This window comes from Lolium rigidum, chromosome 7, assembly GCF_022539505.1.
Source record: "Lolium rigidum isolate FL_2022 chromosome 7, APGP_CSIRO_Lrig_0.1, whole genome shotgun sequence".
NCBI classification, from domain to species: Eukaryota; Viridiplantae; Streptophyta; class Magnoliopsida; order Poales; family Poaceae; genus Lolium; species Lolium rigidum.
Window position 1 is genome coordinate 317,877,306 of NC_061514.1, and position 13,011 is coordinate 317,890,316.

The following is a 13,011-nucleotide window of genomic DNA, read 5'->3' on the forward strand; positions in this document are numbered from 1 at the left end:
ACTGAAACTTATGTATCCAATATACTATGCATGGTTGAGAAAACTCCAAACCCCGCTGAAGATGCATCATCTTTCGACAACACTTGATATACACTTTCTGCGCCTAGCTGAAAGGCGTTAAAGAAAAGAGCTTATGGGAGACAACCCATGTTTTTACTACAGTACTTTGATTTATATTTGAGTCTTGGAAGTTGTTTACTACTGTAGCAACCTCTCCTTATGTTAGTTTTGTGTTTTGTTGTGCCAAGTAAAGTCTTTGATAGTAAGGTTCATACTAGATTTGGATTATCGCAGCTAGCTACTGCATTTCTTTGCTGTCACGAATTTCGACCTGCCTCTCTGTAGGTAGCTCAGAAAAATATGCCAATTTACGTGCGTGATCCTCAGATATGTATGCAACTTTCATTAAATTTGAGCATTTCATTTGAGCAAGTCTGGTGCCATTTTAAAATTCGTCTTTACGAACTCGTCTCTGTTTTGACAGATTCTGCCTTTTATTTCGCATTGCCTCTTTTGCTATGTTGGATGAATTTCTTTGATCCATTAATGTCCAAGTAGCTTTATGCAATGTCCGGAAGTGTTGAGAATGATTATGTCACCTCTCGAACATGTTAATTTTTATTGTGCACTAACCCTCTAATGAGTTGTTTCGAGTTTGGTGTGGAGGAAGTTTTCAAGGATCAAGAGAGGAGTATGATATACTAAGATCAAGAGGAGTGAAAGCTCTAAGCTTGGGGATGCCCCGGTGGTTCACCCCTGCATATTTTAAGAAGACTCAAGCGTCTAAGCTTGGGGATGCCCAAGGCATCCCCTTCTTCATCGACAACATCATCAGGTTCCTCCCCTGAAACTATATTTTTATTCAGTCACATCTTATGTGCTTTGCTTGGAGCGTCGGTTTGTTTTTGTTTTTGTTTTTGTTTGAATAAAATGGATCCTAGCATTCATTGTGTGGGAGAGAGACACGCTCCGCTGGTTCATATGGACAAATATGTCCTTAGGCTTTACTCATAGTATTCATGGTGAAGGTTGAATCTTCTTCGTTATATTGTTATATGGTTGGAATCGGGAAATGCTACATGTAGTAATTCTAAAATGTCTTGAATAATTTGATACTTGGCAATTGTTGTGCTCATGTTTAAGCTCTTGCATCATATACTTTGCACCCATTAATGAAGAAACACCTAGAGCTTGCTAAATTTGGTTTGCATATTTGGTCTCTCTAAAGTCTAGATAATTTCTAGTATTGAGTTTTGAACAACAAGGAAGACGGTGTAGAGTTTTATAATGTTTACAATATGTCTTTTATGTAAGTTTTGCTGCACCGGTTCATCCTTGTGTTTGTTTCAAATAACCTTGCTAGCCTAAACCTTGTATCGAGAGGGAATACTTCTCATGCATCCAAAATCCTTGAGCCAACCACTATGCCATTTGTGTCCACCATACCTAGCTACTACATGGTATTTCTCCGCCATTCCAAAGTAAATTGCTTGAGTGCTACCTTTAAATTTCCATCATTCGCCTTTGCAATATATAGCTCATGGGACAAAATAGCCTTAAAAACTATTGTGGTATTGAATATGTACTTATGCACTTTATCTCTTATTAAGTTGTTTGTTGTGCGATAACCATGTTTCTGGGGACGCCATCAACTACTCTTTGTTGAATATCATGTGAGTTGCTATGCATGTCCGTCTTGTCTAAAGTAAGAGAGATCTACCACTTTAATGGTTAGAGCATGCATATTGTTAGAGAAGAACATTGGGCCGCTAACTAAAGCCATGAATCATGGTGGAAGTTTCAGTTTTGGACATATATCCTCAATCTCATATGAGAACACTAATTGTTGCCACATGCTTATGCATTAAAGAGGAGTCCATTATCTCGTTGTCCATGTTGTCCCGGTATGGATGTCTAAGTTGAGAATAATCAAAAGCGAGAAATCCAAAATGCGAGCTTTCTCCTTAGACCTTTGTACAGGCGGCATGGAGGTACCCCATTGTGACACTTGGTTAAAACATGTGTATTGCGATGATCCGGTAGTCCAAGCTAATTAGGACAAGGTGCGGGCACTATTAGTATACTATGCATGAGGCTTGCAACTTGTAAGATATAATTTACATGATACATATGCTTTATTACTACCGTTGACAAAATTGTTTCATGTTTTCAAAATCAAAGCTCTAGCAAATATAGCAATCGATGCTTTCCTCTTTGAAGGACCTTTCTTTTACTTTTATGTTGAGTCAGTTCACCTATCTCTTTCCACCTCAAGAAGCAAACACTTGTGTGGACTGTGCATTGATTCCTACATACTTGCATATTGCATTTGTTATATTACTCTATGTTGACAATTATCCATGAGATATACATGTTATAAGTTGAAAGCAATCGCTGAAACCTAATCTTCCTTTATGTTGCTTCAATACCTTTACTTTAATTTATTGCTTTATGAGTTAACTCTTATGCAAGACTTATTGATGCTTGTCTTGAAGTACTATTCATGAAAAGTCTTTGCTTTATGATTCATTTGTTTACTCATGTCATTACCATTGTTTTGATCGCTGCATTCATTACATATGCTTACAATAGTATGATCAAGGTTATGATGGCATGTCACTCCAGAAATTATCTTTGTTATCGTTTACCTGCTCGGGACGAGCAGAACTAAGCTTGGGGATGTTGATACGTCTCCGACGTATCGATAATTTCTTATGTTCCATGCCACATTATTGATGATATCTACATGTTTTATACACTTTATATGTCGTATTTATGCATTTTCCGTCACTAACCTATTAACGAGATGCCGAAGAGCTAGTTGCTGTTTTCTCGTTGTTTTTGGTTTCGTAAATCCTACAAAGGAAATATTCTCGAAATTGGACGAAATCAACGCCTGTGGTCCTATTTTGCCACGAAGCTTCCGAAGTCCGAGGGAGAGTCGAAGTGGGGCCACGAGGTGGCGACACACCGAGGCGGCGCGGCCCAGGCCCTGGCCGCGCCGGCCTGTGGTGTGGGCCCTCGTGACGCCCTTTGACCTGCCCTTCCGCCTACTTAAAGCCTCCGTCGCAAAACCCCCAGTACCGAGAGCCACGATACGGAAAACCTTACTGAGACGCCGCCGCCGCCAATCCCATCTCGGGGGATTTTGGAGATCGCCTTCGGCACCCTGCCGGAGAGGGGAATCATCTCCCGGAGGACTCTTCATCGCCATGATCGCCTCCGGAGTGATGAGTGAGTAGTTCACCCCTGGACTAGGGGTCCATAGCAGTAGCTAGATGGTCTTCTTCTCCTTATGTGCTTCATTGTCGGATCTTGTGAGCTGCCTAACATGATCAAGATCATCTATCTGTAATGCTATATGTTGTGTTTGTCGGGATCCAATGGATAGAGAATACTATGTTATGTTAATTATCAATCTATTACCTATGTGTTGTTTATGATCTTGCATGCTCTCCGTTATTAGTAGAGGCTCTGGCCAAGTTTTTACTCTTAACTCCAAGAGGGAGTATTTATGCTCGATAGTGGGTTCATGCCTCCATTAAATCTGGGACGACGGATGAAAGTTCTAAGGTTGTGGATGTGTTGTTGCCACTAGGGATAAAACATTGATGCTATGTCCGAGGATGTAGTTATTGATTACATTACGCACCATACTTAATGCAATTGTCTCGTTGTTTGCAACTTAATACCGGAAGGGGTTCGGATGATAACTCTGAAGGTGGACTTTTTAGGCATAGATGCATGCTGGATAGCGGTCTATGTACTTTGTCGTAATGCCCAATTAAATCTCACAATACTTATCATATCATGTATGTGCATTGTCATGCCCTCTCTATTTGTCAATTGCCCGACTGTAATTTGTTCACCCAACATGCTATTTATCTTATGGGAGAGACACCTCTAGTGAACTCGTGGACCCCGGTCCTATTCTTTACATCGCATACAATCTACTCGCAATACTTGTTCTTTACTCGTTTTCGCAAACAATCATCTTCCACACAATACGGTTAATCCTTTGTTACAGCAAGCCGGTGAGATTGACAACCTCACTGTTTCGTTGGGGCAAAGTACTTTGGTTGTGTTGTGCAGGTTCCACGTTGGCGCCGGAATCCCCGGTGTTGCGCCGCACTACATCCCGCCGCCATCAACCTTCAACGTGCTTCTTGGCTCCTCCTGGTTCGATAAACCTTGGTTTCTTTCTGAGGGAAAACTTGCTACTGTCTGCATCACACCTTCCTCTTGGGGTTCCCAACGGACGTGTGCTGTACACACCATCAGTCATATTTATGCATTTTCCGGCACTAACCTATTGACGAGATGCCGAAGAGCCAGTTGCTGTTTTCTGCTGTTTTTGGTTTCAGAAATCCTAGTAAGGAAATATTCTCGGAATTGGACGAAATCAACGCCCAGGGGCCTATTTTTCCACGAAGCTTCCAAAAGACCGGAGGGGAGATGAAGTGGGGCCACGGGGCACCGCCACACTAGGGCGGCGCGGCCTAGAGGGGGCCCGCACGGCCCTAGCGTGTGGGGCCCCCGTGACTCTCCCGACTCCGCCCTTCCGCCTACTTAAAGCCTCCGTCGCGAAACCCCCAGTACCGAGAGCCACGATACGGAAAACCTTCCAGAGACGCCGCCGCCGCCAATCCCATCTCTGGGGATTCGAGAGATCGCCTCCGGCACCCTACCGGAGAGGGGAATCATCTCCCGGAGGTCTCTTCATCACCATGATCGCCTCCGGATCGATGTGTGAGTAGTTCACCCCTGGACTATGGGTCCATAGCAGTAGCTAGATGGTCGTCTTCTCCTCATTGTGCTATCATGTTCGGTCTTGTGAGCTGCCTATCATGATCAAGATCGTCTATTAGTAATCCTTCATGTTGTGTTTGTTGGGATCCGATGGATATTGAATACTATGTCAAGTTGATTATCAATCTATCATATATGTTATTTATGTTCTTGCATGCTCTCCGTTGCTAGTAGAGGCTCCGGCCAAGTTGATACTTGTGACTCCAAGAGGGAGTATTTATGCTCGATAGTGGGTTCATGCCTCCATTAAATCTGGGACGAGTGACGTAAAGTTCTAAGGTTGTGGATGTGTTGTTGCCACTAGGGATAAAACATTGATGCTTTGTCTAAGGATATTTGTGTTGATTACATTACGCACCATACTTAATGCAATTGTCCGTTGTTTACAACTTAATACCGGAGGGGTTCGGATGATAACCCGAAGGTGGACTTTTTAGGCATAGATGCATGCCGGATGGCGGTCTATGTACTTTGTCGTAATGCCCCGATTAAATATCATAGTACTCATCATGATATATGTATGTGCATTGTTATGCCTTCTTTATTTGTCAATTGCCCAACTGTAATTTGTTCACCCAACATCTGCTATCTTATGGGAGAGACACCACTAGTGAACTGTGGACCCCGGTCCTATTCTTTACATTTGAAATACAATCTACTGCAATTGTTCTTACCGTTCTTCACAAACAAACATCATCATCCACACTATACATCTAATCCTTTGTTTACAGCAAGCCGGTGAGATTGACAACCTCGCTGTTCCGTTGGGGCAAAGTTCTGTGATTGTGTTGTGCAGGTTCCACGTTGGCGCCGGAATCCCTGGTGTTGCGCCGCACTACATTCCTCCGCCATCAACCTTCAACGTGCTTCTTGACTCCTACTGGTTCGATTAAACCTTGGTTTCTTACTGAGGGAAACTTGCTACTGTGCGCATCACACCTTCCTCTTGGGGTTCCCAACGGACGTGTGTCGTGGTATCGTCACGGCATATGCCATAGGGTGGCTAATCGAAGTGGTTCCTGAGAGATCTCACGGCGGTATCCGGATGCGGGTATGGGCACGAGCGACACGGCGACGTACCCAGGTTCGAGGCCCTCCGATGGAGGTAAAACCTCTACTCCTGCTATGAGTGTATATGATGATCACACAGTACAATGGTGCTCTTAGAGCTGCGTCCGGCTGCTCCTGAGAGGCTAAGGAAGACTATGGTTTCTCTCACAGGGCAGCTCTGTAGGTGGGTGAAAGCAATAAATGATCGATCCCCTGCACGAGAGGGGGTAGTGCGGCTTATATAGGCACCGGCACTTTACATATAAGACCCTATAGTTTTACTGGCCGGCTGGGCCGGCTCCGGCTTCCGCTCCTTCCCGAGGCGGTGACGTCGGAGTGGTTGAGGCATCGTGGCCTGTCCCATCCGGCTGCCACGGTCGGCGGTATGGAGGAGGTGTCCCTGTCGCCGTCGGCCACCGTAGCCGCACGGATCGTCGTAAGCCCCGACGGCTCGTCCGGCGCGAGGCACTATTGCTCCACGGTGCCCCGCGTTTCACTGAAGATGGAGTCGGCGTGGACTTTGGGAACCCGGATCACCTACCCGGTTCCTTCCAAGGCAAGACTCGCTAGCCTCGAGTCGGTCCGAGGTACAAACCCCGACCGGATATGGCTTGTAGAAGCCGGCCCAACTACAGCATTGGTGGCCGTAGCCAGGCCGACTAGGACCTAGAGCCAGCCGGCTTCTGGACCAGCCGGCCACGGCGCCAGCCGGCTGCTCCTCAGCCGGCCTTTGCCGCGAGCCGGCCAGTGGCCAGCCGGCTGCTCCGCGTCCATTGCCCTATCCGGGGTCTTCCCCCCGACAACGTGTCAACTACACGCATCAGTAATGAAAACTTTAGATAATGAAAGGTATGAGAGGTTTATTGAATTAATAAAAAACTTACACTTGCAAATTCCTCTGGTTGATGCTATTAAGATTCCCCCATATTCTATTCTAAATATATGAAAGACATTGTTAATAACAAGAGAAAAATACCTAATGAAGTTATTACTGCCATGCTTGCTGATTATTCTTTTAAAGTTACCAGAAAAGTGTGAAGATCCAGGTATCACCACTATTCATTATAGAATTAAGAATACCTATGTGACCTTGGGGCAGGGTTAAGTGTCATGTCATTCTCTCTTTATAAGAAACTCAATTTAAATAAGTTAGTTCCCATTGATGTTTCACTTCAAATGGCCGATAAATCTACTGCTATTCCTATTGGTATATGTGAGGATTATGATTGCTAATGTACAAATTCCTACAGACTTTGTTATATTATATTAGATATGCCTAAAGATGATAATCTATCTATTATTCTTGGTAGACCTTTTCTAATTACTGCAGGGGCTGTGATAAATTGCACTGAAAGCAAATTTACCTTCCATGTAAAAGGGAAAGTGCATACTCTTCATTTTCCGAAGAAAAATTCTATTGATCTACCCAAGAAGGATGTCAACTTGATTGAACCAAGAGTTCTTAAACTTGGGAGATTTTAGATACCAATTCCTCCACCAAAATCTAAGTACCAGACATTAATAGTTGGAACAATTCCAATCCATTATGAGGTACCCTTAGCTTTACTTTATTATTATTATTGAATCATTGTTTCTATCTTTATCATAGTGATAATGAGACTTGATCAACTTCATTCTTAACATGACAATGATAATATGATGATTAATATTTAATTATTATTGCATTAGGACCAAAATCATTTGAATTCTCTTATTTAGTATTTAGTTTCTTTAATTATTTTCTTCCAGCTATTGACCGCTTTTAAGTTCTAAAAAATTTTACACAGAAAATCTTCTCCAAAAATCACCAAAAAATACACAGGTGTTTTTTTCTGCACAGAGGATCCACGAGGAAGAAGGACAACATGAACTAACGAACAGGGGAGAAAAGGGACCAGGTGGCGCGCCACCCTTGTAGGGCGCGCCACCAGCCCTTGTGGGCCACACCAAATGAGTTAGGTGAGAGGCAAGTTCCCAGGCTCTTCCCCTCGACTCAAAACCCAACCAGGTACCTCTGGAAAAAAATTCCTCTACTCCTTTGCTCCATTTTCGATCTCTAAATTTGGGCATCTTTTTTCAAATTTCTTTGGAGGATTTACTCTTCATGCTGCAAGGTATCATACTCATGGATAAAGGAAAAGGACTATTTAGTGGGTTGAGATCAAGAAGTTCCAAGGTTTCCATTAATTTGGATGATGAGCAAGAAATGTAGAACGAGATGATTTACAATGCGGATGCCTTGCATGTGCACACCACAAGGTGGCAAGACCCAAGCATGTTGAGCAAGCTGCACATAGAGGATGATTTCACCCACTTCCTGGAGGAAACTATGTTGAGTGGATTTGCAAGCCGCCCGCAAAAGACTCATGCAGAGATAAGCCGCGAGTTCCCCGCCACCTTCAGGTTTGAACACATAAAGGAAAATGTAGGGAAGAAAGGTAAGATCATCACTTGAACATTTGATGTCAAATTTGTTATGAAGCAATAGAGATTTGTCATGTACTTAGAGGAATTTTGCAAGACTATTGATATTCCAAATGTTGGAAGTTGGGAAGAAATCCCAAGTGATTCGGATGCGCTCCTCCGAGAATTCTGGAGGAGCATAAGTGTGGATGTGCCTTTGGACATTCCCAGGGGGAAGCTTTCTCACATTCAACATCCTGGACTAAGATATTTTGGTTTATTCCTTGTTAGGGGATTCCTAGCTAGGAAAATACTACTTCTTGCACTGGTCCAATAATTTATTTATTAAGATGTGCAAACGAGGGAGCATATCCTTATTATAATTTGGGTGTCATTTTTGCTAGGACTTTGTCATATGAAGTGTCCCATAATGAATCTAAACCTATTTATGTTGTATCTATTGCCACCATGGTCTATGATCATATTAAAGAAGAAAGAAAATTCAGAAACATAGGAACCAAAGTCCTAGAGTCAAATTTGTTGGACGCAAGGCCCCCACACACCACCAGACAACCACCAGCCTCACTGACATCTACCCCACGCAGATCCCAGGGAGAGAGCACCTGAACAATCCAAGGACAACCCACAACCACCACGGCTGGTGGCACCGCCAGATCTAGGACGGGCAAAGGGGAACTCCCGGTGCAAGAACGACGACCAGCAGCCACCCCGGCTGCCGGAGGCGTCAGATATGGCGGAGGGATGCAGCAGGGTTCCAGAAAAGTGCAGAGGAACCTGCCCCTAGCCCGAACTCGAGGCGACCGGGGCACCGAGGCCCGCGGCCGCGCAGCCCTGGGTCCTCCCGGAGTCTCCTCTGCCCAAGCGCGCAGCCGACCCGAGCGCCGCCCCCCGTTGCGCCCGCTGTGCTCTCCGCCGACGGCTGCGCCGCTGCCTGCTGAAGTCGCCGTCTTGGACGCGAGAAGCGCCTGCCGCCTAGAGGGCCTAAGCCTCCGCCAGCCAGCCACGAGGAGGGTGGCCTCGCCACCGCCGTCGGCCGCACGGGCTAGACCCGGCTGTGACCACCGGCGATGGCGGGGGGAGGGGGAGGAGACGGAGGAGAGGGTTTCTTGAAGGTTGCTTAATGATTGGACTGCATGATTTTTCTTTCTGTTGTGCCAACACAACTTGGTTGCTCGAGATGTGTGCCGACCATTTTAAAGGATGTTTCCTTTTTGAGATGTAAATGACGGAACTTGCTAGCACTTGTGTGTGTGATCTAGTAATACAGGTCCCCGTTATGAGCAACTTCTTGTCGATTTCCTTCTGCAGAGAAATGCCATCTTTGGGCCATTGGATCCATGTTGCATCTCCATATTGGTGCTCCACGTAGACATTTAGCATCCAATTGGCCCAACAAACGAACCTGCTGATAACAAGAGGAGCAAGCGTACAGTGATGCAAACAAAGGATAAGCACCTTTGAATGATTTGCACAGTTTTGGTTGGTATGTCACTGAATATTTTGCAGGACTCAAAAGATGCCAACTTCTGTTGAAGTTCAGACAATGTACTGTATAATGGATGTTTTTCCCCAGGCCAAGGTCTACCTTGGAACTTGAGAGCACTTTATTGAAGTTAGGGTCTCAACCAAGAGTACCATTGCTCGCCATGTACGACTGGACGAATTCAACTAGTGAATGCTAGCTTTGAATCGTGCAACATCATACAGGGACGTTGTCTTTGAAGAACTTGAATTTCGGGCGTGCAAGTGGTTTGTAATACAACTACAAGGAATCAACTACTTATTTTTCTTCTTTTTGTTTTAGGGCTACATGCATCGTAATGTCTTTCGTTATTATAGAGGCTGGGTGTATAAATATATTCATTTTATCGAAAAATAAAACATTGTCCAGGGGATCTCTTTATCATCTCTATATTGAAGGGTGGCATGGAGTTTTGCCTTGCAGAAGCCAATTGAACTGAACAGTAAATTCAGGTTTGTTTAGAAAATAAATTAAATCTGAAATTCGGTGCACTTGGTTTGGTTACAATAGTCCACGATTGTGCAGTTCTTAGTGATTAAAAAACATGCAGGTTTCCCCAATGAAAAGACAAAGTTCTCGGTTATCTAAATATACAGCAAATTTAGCGCTCAACTTGTCCTTTTAGCACACGTCAGAATGTTTTCTCCATAAAAAAACTTCAAACAACCAACTGTCATTAACATATGGTTATGTTGTGTAACGTGTTTGGAGCAGGAAGAGCAACATTTTTTTTTCCTCCGGCTCCCGTGAGACGCCACCGAGGATCTGGCTCAAGTGAGAGACTACAGTTCTTACCACTAGACGCCGGTGCAGACGTCTGTGGCGTATCGCTTAGGGCTGCGTAGTCCCTGTACCCGTCACGGACTGCTCCTCATTGTCCTTGTCGGTGAATACTTAGAATCAGACGAGCTCGCTCCGCCGACAGATTTGCCTCCTTCTCCCACTCAGGTAACGATGCCTCCTAGAATACCACAACTGCAGTGTCTCTTCCGGTTCACACACATGCAAAGTGGAATGACGAAGGGGAGGTGCTAACGCCTTTCCACTGTGAGGGATGAAGGATCGGGAGTGGCTACGTATGTGGCAAATCCCGTGATAGCCGTCTCCATGCTCTCTCCTTTATATAGGGAGTGGGTGAGGGGACACACCACTGGTGTCCCACTTCTCAAAATCCTAACCCTAGCTGGTCTGTTCCAACTCAGTAACTTGTCCCCTTTCAGTACAGGTCCAACCTAATCGGTCTGTGTCAGACAGATCCGATCCGCCTAGTTCCACTCTCTTAAGACTCATGGCAAGCCGTACTTGGCAATGGCTTCTAGAAAAGGATGCCGTCAAATAATAATGATTAGCCTACCAATGTGATGTTCTATCCAAGTCCGTTTTCATCACGATATTGGTGGTATTTAAGTCGCATGCGACTTACTTGTCTGGGCAGTGCCAACTTAATTAAACCGTTTTCTCGTACCTGCCATACGTGATTCCTCCAACTAAGACCTTAGTCGAACAACCTCAATTAACACCTAATTGAGTTGCACATGGCCATGATTCCGAATCATGTCACACGAAAGGTCCCAGAGAATATATCTTTCAGTTGGAGGGGCAAATTTCATTTTGGTTAATCTACGTCACGCGACTTGCTTCTTAGGAGAGTGATGAGTGTTGTCGACGTGGGCTTAGCCCAGTGGTTGGGGTCGCAGTGATGTATCCTAACGACTAGAGTACGATTCCTGTCAGGGATGAATTTTGGAATTGTCGCCCCAAGTCCCGCTTCTACTATATAAAAAAGTGTCTAGTTCCTCCTAGACAGGGTTTCATTTTTTTAGGAGAGTGATGAGTGCTAAAAAAAACTCACTTTATCTTCATCTAAATTGGGTATCTTGAATCACTTATGATGAAAATATCCTTCTAAACCTGATGTCAATCACTAACCACAACAAATATGTGCAAATCTCTTTTATTTGGTTTGTGTAGAAATGAATGTTTAAGGGGGAAATGAAGGACAATTAATGAAGAATTACGAGCTGGGGATTTCATCAAGTCAACCAGAATTCGGAGACTACCATCAAGGGCTTTAACGATCGCTGGTACGGGGGCACCCGCCCATAAGGTGCACCCCTACCATGTGTTGGTGGCTCCTTCTCATTAAATCCAGTATAAAAAGTGCAGGCACCGAAGCCATAGTAGCCATAGTCAAATATAATCTCCACAAAAACTACCATTTGTAGCCATAGTTAAATCTAATCTCCATTAAATCCTTCTCATGGAGAGACAGCACCACAAAAACTACCATTTGTAGCCATTGTCAAATCTAATCTCCACCGTAGCCTTGTCGCCATGGTCATCGACTCCACCGCCTCATCATCATCATCACCATCACCATCATCAAAATCAAAATCGTCATCGTCATCATCTCCATCCCCTCTCTCATCTACTTTGTATATTGATTCCATCGCCATTGGTGGCATTGTAAGACTATTTGCTATTCATCCATTTGAGATTTCTGACATAATGTTTATTATTGTTGATCTAGTGATCAGTTCTCACGGGTTAAGGGCTAAGGCCTAGCCTCGCATCGTCAGGTGCATCTATTTTACTTTTAGGATATTATGTAGTATGGTAATCAAGATCCATTTCTTGGCTTTAGTCTTCTTGCCTCAATCCTAAAGCTTGACAGGTACCCAAGCCCGTAAAGATCTGTAAATGTATGTAACGGTAGATGTGGTGACCCAGCATAGCACTGTATGGTGTAGTATGCAAGTCGTTGACATAATACCAATAAAACACATTTCCACTAGTATTATATCCTTCAGGGTGGTACATCGGAAATATTTATGGGTCCAAGGCATGTCTATAGAATTACAACACAAACTCTTTACAAAAGATCAGCATAGCCCCCTAATTACAATAAGGTAAAACTGCAAATAACTCCAGAAGAATAACTTGTAGGCTAATTTATTACTAGCTCTACCTATATAGGTACTTTGGCTTGCTAAATAACTGTAGTTGAACTCTAGCTACTTAGGTTCGAAGATTAGGAAATTGGTTTCCTTCTATTCCTAGTCTAGGTTTCCACATTGGTGATATAGCATTTGACTTCGGTGACTCCACTCACTTCGTTGGTTGGGTTCTGCATGTTGCAATAGTCTATTTTTTCATCTTCAAGTTTCACGGTAAGTTAGAGTTCGGTGAATTTAAATCTAAGAAGT